General features: G+C 43.1%; 1 protein-coding gene across 3 annotated transcripts in view; it reads right to left on the bottom strand.

The window, feature by feature from the left end:
- PTAR1 (protein prenyltransferase alpha subunit repeat containing 1) overlaps window positions 1–16078 on the bottom strand; it is a 77496-nt gene that overhangs the window by 7535 nt on the left and 53883 nt on the right. The gene's annotated exons all lie outside the window — the stretch shown is intronic.

Raw genomic sequence — 16078 nt, 5'->3', positions numbered from 1 at the left:
GTCGGTTCAGCGGATGGCCACTAGGATGATCTCGGGGCTCAAGGGTCTCTAGTACGAAGAAAGACTAAACAAATTGCAGCTCTACACTCTAGAGGAGCGCAGGGAGAGGGGGGGACATGATTGAGACATTTAAATACATCACGGGACGTGTCGAGGTGGAAGAAGACATCTTCTTTCTCAAGGGACCCTCGGTCACAAGGGGGCATCCGTTCAAACTCAGAGGAGGGAAATTCGATAGTGACATAAGTAAGTATTTCTTCACAGAAAGGGTTGTAGATCACTGGAACAAGCTTCCAGAGCAGGTGATCAAGGCCACCAGCGTTACTGACTTTAAGAATAAATGGGATGCCCTAGTAGGATCCTTACGAGGGTCGAGTTAAGGAACTAGGTCATTAGTACTCAGACTTTTTAAATTCTTTATTTAAATTTTCAAATAAACAACAATTGTGCTTAACAGGCAATATACGATATTAATACATCCAATATTAGTAGTCATGATATTTCAAAAACTTGATACAAAATAAATCCATTTTCATTATTGGATCAATATATTTAACAAAAAGAAGTAAACCATACTTTTTATTCAAACATAGTCCTCAATAAGGGAGGAAGGAGACTAAGAAAGAGAAATTCTTCCAGGAAAGATCACAACTTAAAGTTTTACAGGAAATTAAGTGAAAACCGATGGTTTAATAAAAATAGACTTGAGTTATACCGAAAATCACTGTGGTGCAAATGAAACACCTTTTCCCTCTAAAAAGAAACGTAACTGCTGAGAATCATAGAAAATGTATCTATTGTTTTGATATACAACAAAACATTTACAAGGGAATCTTAACTGAAAAGAAGCTCCTAATGATACAACTTTATTCCTGTATGTAAGAAATTCTTTCCTTCTAATCTGGGTCCATTTTGAAACATCCGGATATATATTACATTACATTACATTAGTGATTTTTATTCCGCTTGTGCCTTGCGGTTCAAAGCGGATTACATAAGAAGAGAGCTGGACATTTCCAGGAGGGTACATGACATTGGAGAATACAGATTGAGGGTATAGACTAATGACAGAGAGAGTGTGTAGACATAATAACAATGGAAGATAAATCAGGTTACATTACTATACATATCAAATATTCTGTTTCCATACGTTGGTAGGCAATTGGTTTCGGTAGGGTGAATTGGTTCCAGGGAATTTTTTTTTTATTTATTTATTTATTTATTTTTTTTTATATGTGTATTTTTTGTCGATTGATGGTATGGTGCCAGGGAGTGATCAAACCTGGTTGGTGGAAGAGGAGAGGGAGATTAGGTAGATTGTAAATACTTTTTGAAGAGCAGCGTTTTGATTTCTTTACGGAATGCTTTGAAGTCAGATGTTGAGGTTAACAATCTAGTGATGGAGGGTTCGAGTTTTGCTGCATGCGTTGCTATGAGGTTATCATAAAGCTTTTTTCGATGAGTGCCATTGAGTGGTGGATATGCGAATGGTGTCAGTGTTCTTCTTATTCTGGGTGGAAGGTTACGTTTTAGGCGATCGTTTAGATAGGCAGGTGCGGTACCGTTGAAAACTTTGAAGATTAGACAGTACAGTTTGAATTGAATTCTGGCTTTAATTGGTAGCCAATGAGAGTCTAGGTAGGCGTTGGTGATGTGGTCATATTTTCCGAGGGAGTAGATTAGTCTGAGAGCTGTGTTCTGAACGGTCTGTAGTTTTTTGATCATGTTTGTAGGGCATGGTAGATATAGGATATTGCAGTAGTCCACAAGACCTAGTACCAGGGATTGTACAATGATCCTGTAATGTTCTTTGTCAAAGTATTTCCTTATTTTTCTTAGGTTGCGCATTGTGAAGAATGCTTTTTGGGTAGTTTTGTTGATTTGAGTCTGCATAGTGCAGCATCTGTCTATCAGCACTCCCAGGATTTTGAGGGAGGATTGGATTGGGTATTTGATTGCTTTAATTTCCAGGTCTGTTATGGATGGGTTTTTGTCCGTTTCGAGCATTAAGAATTTGGTTTTGTCCGAGTTTAGTTTTAATTTGTGGAATATATATATTCTTTCTCCCAAAAAAGAAACTTGTTTTAAACCATAATACAATTTCAAAATCATTTCTTTATCCTGATAAAATACCAGGGATACTATCAGTGTAGCTCGTCCGGACAATTCGAAATTTGATGATTCTAAGAAAGTTGTTAAATCTTGTTCAGTAGTTGTATCAGACTCTTTTATTGTCCTTTTTAAATAGTAAATCTTCTGCAAAGGTGGAATATTCATTTCCGTAATTTTCAATATGGAAACCAGGAAATCCTTAAATAATTCCCTAGGAGTTTTTAAGTTTAGACATAGGAAAATTTAAAATCCTCAAATTTAAACTCCTATTTTGATTTTCCAAGTTTTCAATTTTGCGAAGAAGAAAAGCTTTGTCCTTTGCATTCTGGTTATTTAAAGATTTAATCTCAGTTATAGATTTTTCAATATCTCCTACTTGTTTTGCTTGATCACAAGAAACAATTTCCAATTTATTAACTTTAGTAGAAACTTCAGCCATCAAGGAAATAAATCCAATACATACAGTTTGTAGATTTTCAATTGCTCCCCACAGTGAGTCCAGTGTAACCACCGCCAGTTTCACAAGCGGCTTGAGCTGAGGTAACCCGGGTTCCCACGCTCCTTCCCGGGTTTCACCTCCCCCACTCTCACCACCGCTTGCCTGCAGTGTTCCTCCTCCCTCTCCAGGTCTTTTCTCCGAGTTTGTCTGCAACAGGGTCATCTCCTGAGTCGGCTGCTGCCGAAGTCCCTCAACAGGAAGTAACAGCTCCGTTGCGCTGCTCGGGGGAGGAGGAGGATCAGGTCCCAAGGGGCTCAGCGACGCATCGCCATCCATGCTGAGCTGCTCCTGGAGCTCAGCTGCGGATCCGCCCAACGCCATCGGCACTGCGAATGATGTTATCGCAGTTTGACGCGGTGTCGAAGTCGCGGCCAAGGAATGAGGAATATCCCTCTGCCGTCCCCTCCTCTTAGGCATCCAAAAACTGTTGGGGAAATCGTTACTGAAGGTAAAGTTTACTGCCAGAGCGGGAGCTTGGACTCACGCGTCCACTCCCGTCGCCATCTTGTCTCCAGTACTCAGACTTAATGGGGTGGGTCAGTAGAGTGGGCAGACTTGATGGGCTATAGCCCTTTTCTGCCGTCATCTTTCTATGTTTCTAACCAAGAATATGGATGTAATCAGAAGAGGAGTAAAGCCAGAAAAACATGTAGTCCAATGGAAGCAAAGTCCAGAGTGACCTGATGCTGGGAAAAATAGTTATGAAGATAATCAGACAGAAAAAGGCATAGTCTTTGGGATGAGAAAAATCAAGTATGTACCAAAGTGACCTCTGTTAGTAATTCCCTCATTAAAAATCATTTATTCAAGGAGGGATATGATCTTTTCTGTTACTGCTCCTCAAGTTTGGAACTTACTTCCATTCAATATAAGAGAAGAAAAATTACTTAATAAGTTTAAAGGCCTACTAAAAAGTTGGCTGTTTAAGGACACCTTTAACTGACCCATTTAATATCATATGACCTCATTCTGGAATTTATCTGGACAAGGAACACTGTTAAGTAGAAATTAAGCGGGTAACATTCCCCAACCTTTTGTATCCTTACCCACCTTTTTTCATCTGTTTTGAAATTGTATTTAATCCAATTTTTTTTTTAGCGCTCCCCCCCTCCTCTCAATTGCATTTTTACATCATAATTGTTTTTAATGTTCTGTTTGTTGGATTTTTTATTTTTTCCACTTTTAATTTTTGTAAATCGCATTGGATTTGGATATTGCGATCATATCAAATATTTTAAATAAACTTGAAACCTGAACCTTGGAGGTTTGGTCCCAGTTAGAGAATGACATGGGGACCGTTTACCGCGGTAAACCGCGGGTCACCGCAGTAAACCTGCAGGAATGGAGACATTTGCAACTGGTTTACCGCAGGAATGGGGACAAGACCTTTCACCACCCTGTGGGAATGGGGACAAGACCTTTTACTGCCCCGTGGGAGTGGTGAAAAGTCTTACTCCTGTGGTAAAAAATATTGCGCCCATGTCATACTCGGCATCTTCTCCCCAGATCCTCTTGCGCCTATTTTATCTTCAGGATCCTGCCATGCCACAATGAAGACAGAAGGAACCTAAAACCAAAGCCTGAGACCAATGTGATTTGAAGAATAAAATTACCAGAGAACAAAAAGGAAAAAAAAATAAATTTATATTTTGTGATTAGAATATTTCAGATTTGAAATATGTATCCTGCTAGAGCTGGTATTAGACATAACTGGGGACCGCAAAGCCCAGGCTGTGCTTCTTTAGTTTCCAGCTGGCTTAGGGTCTCTCTCTGATCAGGAGGCAGTTGCCCTAGTTGCATTCCCCTAACATTATTCTTGCCATGTGTGACTAAGGTATTCTGTTAGCTTGATTTTTCTATGTAGCATTCCATAGTAATTTGGTTTGTTCAGTTTTCACAATAGTGAAGGGGATATTTGTGTAAGGGAGGGGAGATGGGTTTTGTTGAACCTTGCTCTGTTTTATTTGTGTTTATAAAATGACAATTGTCAGAGGAGAAGCTTCTGCCCACACACACGCGACTGCAGGGCGGCACTGGCAGGCTTCGCCAGCATCAGTTTCTTTTCTAAAGCACTGCGAAGGTAAGGGGGAAGGAGGGAGATAGATTTGGCTGGAGGGAGAGAGGGAAGGGACCGCGCGCCTTCCCTCCCTTAAGTTTCTTTACATCGCGAAGGTAAGGGGGAGGGAGGGAGATTCTCAGGCCATGGAAGGGTGGATGCTGCGGGGACGGGGCGGTGAAGGGGACGGCAGGGATGGGGCGGTGAAGGGGACGGTGGTCCAGTGATGGGGCAGTGACGGGGACAGAATTTTCCCCGTGTCATTCTCTAGTCCCAGTACCAGAAGTGACCTGAAACCTGAGCCTTGGAGGTTTGGTCCCAGTACCAGAAGTGACCTGGAACCTGAACTTTGGAGGTTTGGTCCCAGTACCAGAAACATATGTCTGAGTAAAATTTTAGAAACGGAGAGAGGCACAAGAAACCCTATATGACTTGTACATGGTCACTGGGGAAGCTCAGAACCTGAACTCACAACCCAAGGTGTCAAGGTTGGAGTCCCCAGTAGCGCACTATACTGTCATTACATGCATTAGAGGTGCTTCGCGCAAATGGTTGTATAGAAGCAAGAGAGGAGGTTAACGTCACCAAAGAATGTAGGTGGCTATGAAGAATTAGAAAAGTTAGAAAAACCTGACAATCTTAAGGGAAATTTAAAATGCTACTGGGAGTGGGTCGAACCCACGGGAGCATATTTCCATGAGATAAGTTGAACACTTAAACCACTGCGCCATTCTAACGGCTGTGGTGAAGGGAGAATGTGGATACACCCAAATGTAGAAGATAGAAATAGTGGTGGCGGAACATCAAGGCCACTAGTGGAAAGAAAGTATGTTGCATGTTTGAAGAATAGAAAACATCACCACAGAAATTAAAATCCAACATAGCAGTTATTGGAAATTTGCATAAAGAAGTGTGTAGGAATAACTACCTGGGCAGTGAAATGTTAAGTAACTTGCCCAGAATCACAAGGAGCTGCAGCGGGAGGAATTGTGACTTGTATACTGCTGTTTTGTAGTTATACAACCACACTCAAAACGGTTTTACATGTAGGTACTTCAGAACTTCAGGGTGTTGAGGCAGCAGATCTAAGCACTAGATAACTCTTCTAATGAATGCATGGTAAGTTGTAAGCATGAATGAGGACATACATAGGTCAGACAAAAAGCCAGAGGCCCAAAGAGCCATGATGTGGAAAAAGAACTCCAGTACCCTAGGATGTCAAAGAAACAGTACCAAGTACTGGGTTTGCTGAAGTTTCCAGAGAATGGAGCGTCATAGGCGAAAATAATGAAGGGGTCAGCAAGAAAAGAATAGAATGCATTGCAGGAGGAAATGCAATGGGGAAAGAACTTGAATAAAGGGAAAAATGTACCATTGAGAGCATGACGTCATTTGTGACCTGCTTAGAGCCACAAGGAACAGTACTGGAACCTGGTTGTATAACCTCTGGGCACAGGGGCAATAGCTCCACAAGTGAGGTACAGAAGAATATAAGGCAGTCATATAAAGAAAGAAGGGGGAGACTTTTAAAAGAGAAAAGGCCTGAACTGGAAATAATAAGAACATAAGAATAGCCTCACTGGGTCAGACCAATGGTCCATCAAGCTCAGTAGCCCGTTCTCACGGTGGCCAATCCAGGTCACTAGTACCTGTTCAAAACCCAAAGAGTAGCAACATTCCATGCTACCGATCCAGGGCAAGCAGAAGCTTCTCCCATATCTTAATAAGACTATGGACTTTTCCTCCAGGAATCTGTCCAAACTTTTCTTAAAACCAGCTACGCCAGGGATCTCAAAGTCCTTCCTTGAGGGCCGAAATCCAGTCAGGTTTTCAGGATTTCCCTAATGAATATGCATTGAAAGCAGTGCGTGCACAAAGATCTCATGCATATTCATTGGGGAAATCCTGAAAACCCCACTGGATTTCGGCCCTCAAGGAGGGACTTTGAGATCCCTGAGCTATGCTATCTGCTTTTACCACAACCTCTGACAATGCGTTACAGAGCTTAACTATTCTCTGAGTGAAAAAATATTTCCTCCTTTTAGTTTTAAAAGTATTTCCCTGCAGTTTCATTGAGTGTCCCCTAGTCTTTGTAATTTTTGACGGAGTGAAAAATCAATCCACTTGTACCCGTTCTACTCCACTCAGGATTTTGAAGACTTCAATCATATCTCCCCTCAGCCGTCTCTTTTCTAAGCTGAATAGCCTTAACCTTTTTAGTCTTTCCTCCTACGAGAGTCTTGGTTGTTCTTCTTTGAACCTTTTCTAGTGCCGATATATCTTCCTTGAGATAAGGAGACCAGAACTGAACGCAATACTACAGGTGAGGTCGCACCATGGACTGATACAGAGGCATTATAATATCTTTAGTCTTGTTAACCATCCCTTTTTCAATAATTCCTAGCATCTTGTTTGCTTTTTTGGCTGCTGCCACACATTGGGTGAAAGGTTTCATCGTATTGTCTACAACACTGGTCTTCAACCGCCGGTCCACGGACCAGTGCCGGTCCGCAAAAATTTCCTGCTGGACCATGGCCCGATGAGCTGGGTACCCGCGTGCCTCCCTCCCTCCTGTGAAGCAGCCAATGTTTTGCCTTCCTCCCCCCCCACTGGAATAGCAGTGACTCTCTTTCCAGCCTCCAGACAGTGGCTTCCTCCCCTCCCCTCCGCTCTCAGTATTCTAACTTGCTTGCAGCAGTGTCAGCGCAGAGATTAAATTAGGCAGCCTTGGGGCTTTTGCTGAGTTGCAGCCCGCCTATGATGATGCAACTTCCTCTTTCCTCAGAGGCGGGCACGACCCATCAAAGGACCCAAGGCTGCCTAATCGTTGTGCTGACGCTACTGACACTGCTGCAGACAGTTAAACACTGAGCTGCTGCTAGTCCGGGTAAGGGAAGATGCTGGTGGGATAGAGAAGTGCCTGGTAGCAATGCTTGCTTGTATGAATGCTCTTGGGCATGTTTTGAGGTTGGCCTTGCCTCACCTGGGAGTCATTACTGTTCCTTACGGTGTCACTGCTTTTCTTTTCTCAATATATTTTCTTCTGATATTACGGGGGTAATACTAGTAAAAACTAGGAAAAGTCAGAAATTGCTTTAGTCAAAAATGTGAACTGACTTTGCTGTTACAATAGTAACTTATCTATGGTGTGATCAAGATTTTTTCCAGGTTACTCAGAGGTATGAAACTCTACAAGGAAGGGATATACCCTCCCAAGAATGGAACAGAGTTCACTTTCCAATCATTGTAACTGTTTCAATAAAGATCACACTTCAAGCTAGGATACAGATAAATAATGTATCACAATTTTTCAATGCTTCAATGTGTCATGGCTTTCTTTTCTTCATGAATAGTATTAAGTTAACATCACTGAAACTGGGTAAGTTATAAAATAATAACAACTTTATGAAGGGCTTTTATATCCCTTCCTTGTAGAGTTTCATGCCTCTGAGTATCCTGGAAAAAATCTTGATCACACCATAGATAGGTTTCTTTTCTCAATAGCATGGGGGGGGAGTGGTTGTTGGATGTCTGTAGTGTGAGTGTTGGGGGGGGGGGTTGTTTTTCTTTTCTTATGATACTGGAGATCAGACATTGGTTGATTGGAAGGTTTGCTTTTTGTATAAAGTAAGGAAAACTGCAGCCTGTGTGTCATGACTTCACATTGGGTTTTCATGATTATATTTTTGCTTATTTGCTAGTCCTGTTTTATTTCTTTTGGGTTTGGCATCTGAGTGAAAGCCTGTACAGTTGGCTGCTTTCCTATATTGTTACTATATCTGTACCTTTTAGTGGTTCTTGTTGTGATTATACTGTTGCACTAATAAAGATACGTTTAAAAAAAAAATGAGAGGTGCCACACTGGACTGGAAATGGAGGATGATGAAGGGGGAGCTGCTGATGTAAGGTGTGAAAGGAGAAGGGGGAGCTAGAGCTGGTTGGGGGGAAGGGGGAACTGCTTCTGCTGGTCAGGGGAGTTGCCACACTGGACTGGAGAATAGTGAAGGGGGAGCTGCTTCTGGACAGAGGAAAAGAAAGGGAGGGCTGCTATTGGACTGTGGGGAGGGCAGTGGAGAAGGGGGCAGAGAGAGTGAATTGGTAGATGGGGGACAGTGAACTCAAGGAGGGAGAGATGCTAACAACAGGGGTAGAGCAAGGAAGGCATAGAAGCCATAGGGTGGGAGGCCTAGGCTCCGGGTAGAAAAGAATAGAGAGATGATGCCCAGAGAAGAGATGCTTTGTATGGAGAATAGGGACAGACACAGAGGAGAATGCTGGATGAAGAAGAGATGGGGACACAGAAGGGCTAATGATCACAGGGGTACAAAGGGACAAGGACGCAGAGTGTAGTGGTTTTTATTTCAGTCTTAGTAGTTTGCCAGCCCACAAAATAATTCTTTTAGTTCCGCTGGTCCATAGGTGTAAAAAGGTTGAAGAACACTGGTCTACAATGACACCCAGATCCCTTTCTTGGGTGCTAACCCCCAAGGTGGACCCTAGCATCCGGTAACTGTGATTTGGGTTATTCTTCTCAATATTCATGACTTTGCATTTGTCCACATTAAATTTCATCTGCCACTTCAACGCCCAGTCTTCCAGTTTCCTAAGATCTGCCTGCAATGTTTCACAATCTGCATGCGTTTTAACAACTTTGAACAGTTTAGTGTCATGTGCAAATTTAATCACCTCACTCATCGTTCCAATTTCCAGATCATTTATAAATAAGTTTAATAGCACCAGTCCCAGTACAGATCCCTGCGGCATTCCACTGTTTACTCTTCTCCACTGAGAAAAATGACCATTTAACCCTACCCTCTGTTTTCTAATTCCTAATTCACAACTGAACTTTGCCTCCTATCCCATGACTCTAATTTTTTCAGGAGCCTCTCATGGGGAACTTTCTCAAAAGCTTTCTGAAAATCTAGATACACTATTATCAACCAGCTTACCTTTATCCACATGTGTATTCACACCTTCAAAGAAGTCGAGCAAATTGGTGAGGCAAGATCTCCCTCGGCTGAACCCAAGCTGACGCTGTCTCATTAAATCATGTTTGTCTACGTGTTCCACAATTTTATTGTTTATAATTGTTTCCACCATTTTGCCCGGTACTGAAGTCAGGCTTATCGGTCTGTAATTTCCCGGATCTTTTTAAAAATTGGTGTAACATTGGCCACACTCCAATCTTCATGTACTATAGATGATTTTAGCAACAGGTTACAGATCACTAACAGAAGGTCAGCAATTTCATGTTTGAGTTCCTTTAGTACCCTGGGATGTATACCATCCTGTCCAGGTGATTTATCACTTTTAAACTTGTCAATTTGGCTTACTACCTCTTCCAGATTCACAGAAATTTCTTTCAGTTTCTCTGCATCGTCACCCTTGAATACCATTTCCAGTTCTGGTACATCTCTTACATCTTCTTCCGTAAAGACCAAAGCAAAGAATTCATTCAGTTTCTCCGCTATGGCCTTATCCTGCCAGAGTGCCCCTTTTGCTCCTTGATCATCCAACAGTCCTACGGATCCCTTCACTGGTTTACTGCTTCTGATGTACCTAAAGAAATTGTTATTTTACCTCTTTGGCAAGTTTCTTTTCTTATTCTTTCTTAGCTTTCTTTATCAATTGCTTTGCATCTAACTTGCCAGTGCTTGTGTTTCTTCTTATTTTATTCATTCAGATCCTTTTTCCATTCTTTAAAGGATTTTTTTTTTTGTTCTAAAAACCTCTTTCACTTCACTTTTTAACCGTGCCGGTTCTCGTTTCCTCTTCGTTAATACATGGGATACATCTAGTCTGGGCTTTCACGATGGCATTTTAAAATAACAGCCATACCTGATTTACAGTTCTAACCTTTGCAAATGATCCTTTTAGCTTCTTTTTAACCATTTTCTCATAGTCTCCCTGATAGAAAATAGAAGAGGAACGGAGAAACTATGAAGATAGCATTATGACATGTGACGTAATAGGAATAATCAGAAGTTTATGCAAGGTCTAGAAATTTTGCAGGTAGACCAAATATGAATACAAGTGAGGCTTGAAAGGTGTAATATCATCCTTAATAGGATATGTTAGTGGCCTCCTCCACCCCTACAGCCACTCCCAGACTTCCAAGGTCATTAGCATAATGAGGGAATTGGAATTTTGTTCTATTGTCTTGTCTTTTTTTTGTTTTTGTTTTTTGGAGGGAAGTAAAGAAACCTCAATGAAGTATTGAGAACATTCCGTTGGTCTATTTGATAAGGATAGTAACATTGATGGTACAGTGGTAGTCCAATTCTGGAGTGAGAGAGAAAATTGCTGGTGGAGGCACAGTGATGGGGACAGACATCTTCTGGCTATAAAACATAATATCTTTGACAGATTGTAAGAATCTTCCGAGGAGGCTCATTAAACTTCAATGACTGAATGAAGTGCGCTGTAGGCACAATAGAAGACTCCAATGAAAAAATCTGCGATGTGGAACATTTGGAGAGTGTGAGCTGTCACAGCAGAGAAGAACTGCAAAAAACAAATTAATCCACTTATAGGTGCTACACCCAGAGTGGAGACCATTTCCAAATAGATGAGGAGATCCAGGCTTAACAGGTTCAACACCCTGAGTGGATCCCTCTGTTCAGAAGCTTGGCATGGTGAGAAACTGAGTTGTTGTAATGGGTAGAATAGGAGATCCATTTTTACAAGTTCTACACCTCTGATGGATTCCCGTTGGAAGCAGAGACAGAAAGCAGCAGCAGAGGTGTTCCATGATTAGTAGGCTCAATTCCCATGAAGGAACACCTCCAACGTACAGGATTATTCAACTATGAAAAAGTCTATAGCCATAGTGGATTCTGCCCAGTTGACTGAAGTCTGGAAATTCTGGCAGGCAGTGAAATGGAATATACTGCTCGAAACCAGCCAAGATTTGTACGAACTGTCTGAGATAAAATGACAAGAGTAGTTGAAATTGAGAACTCTGTTAGACAACATATAGGTCTGGCAAAGACAGCATCCAAACTTATCTATAGTCTGGCCATCATGTCCTGGTGGTGCAGTGGCACAGATTCTGGAGCTGGAGGTTTTCAAGTGGATTTAACCAGCAAAGACTAATGTGACCATTGCGGTTCAGCAAGTCCAGGTCAAGATTGTATTCTGCCAAGGTTAGACCGGTATTGAGGGAGACAAGGGAAGACTGCTACTGATCGTTGAAGATACAGGTAACAATGGTACCAAAGTAAACAAAGCATCGGTACTGAGTCTGAATAACAGAGCAGGATGGATTGGTACCGAACAAAGTTCAATGCTAAAGCTGTGTTAGTACCAAAGGTAAAATATGGGCATCGAGGCCAAAATTATTGTAATAGGATGACCAGCCATTTACCATACAGATACTCTGCATATGGTGAGAGATTGCACCGGTACTAAGGGTTATAAAGTCGGATCTGTAGGAGCCACAGGTGTTGAAGACCTGAAAACCCTAATGGGCAGAGGGCTTCAGAATTGACAGCCTGCATCGATGATTGATGGAGTTGATGATGAGTTATGGATTGAGTGACTCGATGCTGAAAATGCCAGCGACACTGGTGATGAGACTGATGAACTGTTGGTGCTCTCCGGTACCGAAGGGAATCGATACTACTCAGAAGATCGATCAATCCGTGGAAAGGTAGCACTGGTACCATATGCTGCTCAGCTGGTACTATAGGTACATCAGGGTGTCAAAATGTTGGTAATATCAAGAAGAGGCGTGCTTCAGAACGATAACATGAATCGATTGCATCAAGAGACTCGATGTGAGATATGCACATGACATTCCACTAGGAAACTGTACCACAGAAGTAGTCCAACTTGCCGAGTACCCGATCCCCAGGCCTAATATCTTCTTACAGAAATAAAATGCAGGAACAAAAAGAATAAACATTTGTGTGCAAAGGCATTATTTCTTCTTCTTTTTTTTTTTTTGGGAGGGGAGGGGGTTATAGCCCCGGAAGATTGCAGAGAGATCCAACATGAAAGACCAACAGCACGGGTCAAGTGATAAGAAGGCCAAAAAGCTGTCAATGCTGTTGGCAGGGACAAAGGCTGCAAAAATCCTTACAGGCTCCGAAAATAAAAATAAAGAAATTTACTTGAAATTGTAAAGGATGTAAAAGAAACAAGTAACAAGAAAGAAATTAAGGAAAAATACGAAGACTACAACGGGAACTCACGGCAGCCATTTTGATGATGGCTCTGAACGGGGCAGGAGCGTAGGATGATGCTGCCCCGCATCGCCACTAGACCACCAAGTAAGGTCTGGGGAAGGTCCAGGATGCAGCGTTTCTTAAAAAATAAAAAAAATCTGCAAATAACTGAATCCACGGTTACTGAAACTGCGGATTCAGAGGGGGTACTGTATTTATAGGTAGCACTGAATGACTGTCCATCAGGATTTAAAGACTAAATATTTATGTTTTCATGATTTTTGATACTGGGTGATTTGAGTACATACCATCCACTGGCTAAATTTATCACATACACAAAAAAATCTATTAAAAGTGTGGGGTGTTTTTTATGCCTATGGGGAGGCACACAAGTGATCTATGAGGACAGTAGGTCCCTGATTGTGTCCTGAGGCTTTTCCTCCCCACTTCAATAAGGTTTTCCATAACAATATAGCACTATCAATTTTGACCTATTATTCTCTAATTGATCTAGTTGGGAGGTGGTTTAGGATATAAGCATACTTGACTTTGCCCCATGGAAATGTACTTTGACTATTCACTTTTTGTACTGCAGAAGCCTATGCTGTAACTACCAAAATATATATTATTCATTGCAGCTGAACCTATTATTTAGAAATCCATGTTAAAAATGCTGGATGTCCTTTTGAGTCTCCAATATATAAAGAAAAAGGAACAAAGAGGAATTTTCCCCCTTTAGCTTCTGAATTGTGATTAACAGTGGTTCCAAGTGTTAGAGTCCAGCTCTCAGCTTATGCCTTGCGACACAATCTGTTGTACATTATTGTGTTCTGCTCTGATACACATGCGTGAATGCACACCACATACCCACATACACAGGCTCTGCACTCACTTCCAACAGTGCTCAACTAATGAATTGCATCTTATGAACTGATACGGGAGTGCACTGTTCTGGTAGCAGTCTTAGCACAGCAGCACTGCACACATCAACCTCCCACTTTTCCCTCTCCTGTCCATCTGTCTTTTGAGCACAGGCATAAGGAGACAGCAGTACTGCACAGCACATGAGGCGAAGATCCAACATGTGCCAAGAGCTCTGGAGGACAACACAGCTGCTGAAGAAAAGGCTTTGCTCAATCCGAGTGTCACTGCTGCAGTCAGAGCTTCCAAATTATCCAGTTCCAGGAGGGAGATTCTGGTCCACTCCTAGATTTCTGCTGCATTATGGGACATGCAGAATCATCTTAATGTTGAAATTAGTAAGTTAAATACTGTTAGTAATGCTTTTGGTTAAAACATATTGTCCCAAGACTATCATACTTAACTATTTAAATATGATGCAAACCACAATATGTATTTTGCAAAATGGCAAATTGCTAATCAGTGTTTATTTGTGAATGACTATAACCTGCGCAGAGTAGCAGATGCAGTTCTGGCTACCTTGTTGGGCAGACTGGATGGATCTTTATCCAGACTGTGCAGATCTGTCGACATTTACTGTGTCATGTGTTACACCAAGGATGCAACTTTAAAACCTGGACTGGTCAAAAAGTCTCCCTCCTGGAGGTGGGCATCTTGGCAGCTCTGACTGCAGTTGGTGGTGTATATGCAAATAACTAATCAATTAATTATTGCTATGGGGCTCCTATAACTAAACAGCAGAAGTGCACGCACACAGCTCAGAGTGAATCCTCTTTGGTGGTATGCTAGAGGCAGTGGTGTAGTAAGGAGGGAGTGTGTGGTCTGTTCTGGGCGCCATGTTGGTGGGGGTGCTGGCACCCCTCCTCCTCTCCCCACTCCTCCCCTCGTTATGCGAGCGCCCCCCTTCCTTTCCCCCGTACATCTAGCTGTTCGCCGCCACGAGCAACAACTTCAACATGCTCCTTGCGACTGCATTGGCTCTCCCACTGATGTCACTTCCAGGTGCCATGCATAGGAAGTGATGTCAGAATGAGATCCGACGGTGTCACGAGGAGCACACTGAAGTTCTTGTTCGCGGCAGTGAACAACCGAGGTACGGGAGAAGTGAAAGGGGAGAATGCGGCAGGGGGGTTTGGGGAAGGAGCGGGGGGGGTGTACCACTGCTGTGGGCACCTCTCACCCTCACTACACCACTAGCTAGAGGTTGCTTGTGTTAAACTCTTGCAGCAATAGGCTAAAATGACCGTATTAAAAAGAAGGCAAGCCTCATTTCAGTTATACTTCTAAAGTAGAGTTAGAGATCTCAGACAGCAATTATTCTAGGACAGAGAGACAGAAGTAGGTACCGTATTTTCACTCATATACCGCGCACCCGTGTAAAACGCGCACACGGGTATAGCGCGCGGGAAACTGTAATTTATGTAAATAAATTTTTATATACCGCGCACACTCCTATACCGCCCCGACTCTCCCGTCGCTGCCCGACTCTCCTTTCGCCGCCCCCACAACTCTCCTTCTCCCCTTGAAGTCCTGTCCCCCCCTTGAAGTCCTGTCCCCACCCTGAAAGCTGATGCCCCCCCCCCCCGACGTCCGATTCACCTCCCCCGCAGGACACCGACTCGCACCCCCACCCGAAGGGACCCGCTCGTGCTCGCACACGCACCCGCACCCCGAAGGACCGCTCGCACCCCCACAGCCCTCTCCACCCCCCCCACCCCCATCATGTAGAAGCTGCCTACGTCGTCCTGCTGCTTCCCTCTGCCAGCGGTCCTGCCCCTTCTCTAGCCCTGCGTCTATGCTGCTTCCTCTTCGGCGGTCCCGCCCTTTCTCTGACGTCAGAGAAAGGGTGGGACCGCCGGAAGAGGAAGCAGCGTAGACGCAGGGCTAAGAGAAGGGGCAGGACCGCTGGCAGAGGAAGCAGCAGGACGACGGTAGGCAGCTTCTACATGATGGGGGGGTGGGGAGGCTGTGGGGGTGCGTGTTTGAGCGCGAGCGGTCCTTCGTGGTGGGGGTGCGAGCGGTCTTGCGGGGTGAATCGGACGTCGGGGGGGTGGGGGGGACTATGTAAAAAAAAAAAAGGGGATAACGCGCTCACGAATATAACGCGCATGGTTATACTCGGTTTGTAAAAATCGTGTATAACACGCGCGTTATAATATGCGTGAAAATACGGTAGTTTAGGAGAGAACATGTGGTAAGAACATGCTTGGAGGAAGGAAACAGTACAGTGAAGAAAGGCTGGGGAGAGGTGGGAGAGAGAAAGATTATGCTAAAGATTTGATTTTAATACTATATATATATAATTTAGCACCACTGAATTAA

This window comes from Geotrypetes seraphini, chromosome 1, assembly GCF_902459505.1.
Source record: "Geotrypetes seraphini chromosome 1, aGeoSer1.1, whole genome shotgun sequence".
Classification (NCBI taxonomy): domain Eukaryota; kingdom Metazoa; phylum Chordata; class Amphibia; order Gymnophiona; family Dermophiidae; genus Geotrypetes; species Geotrypetes seraphini.
Note: the sequence above shows the minus strand (reverse complement) of the source record. Positions and strands in the feature narration are given on the sequence as shown.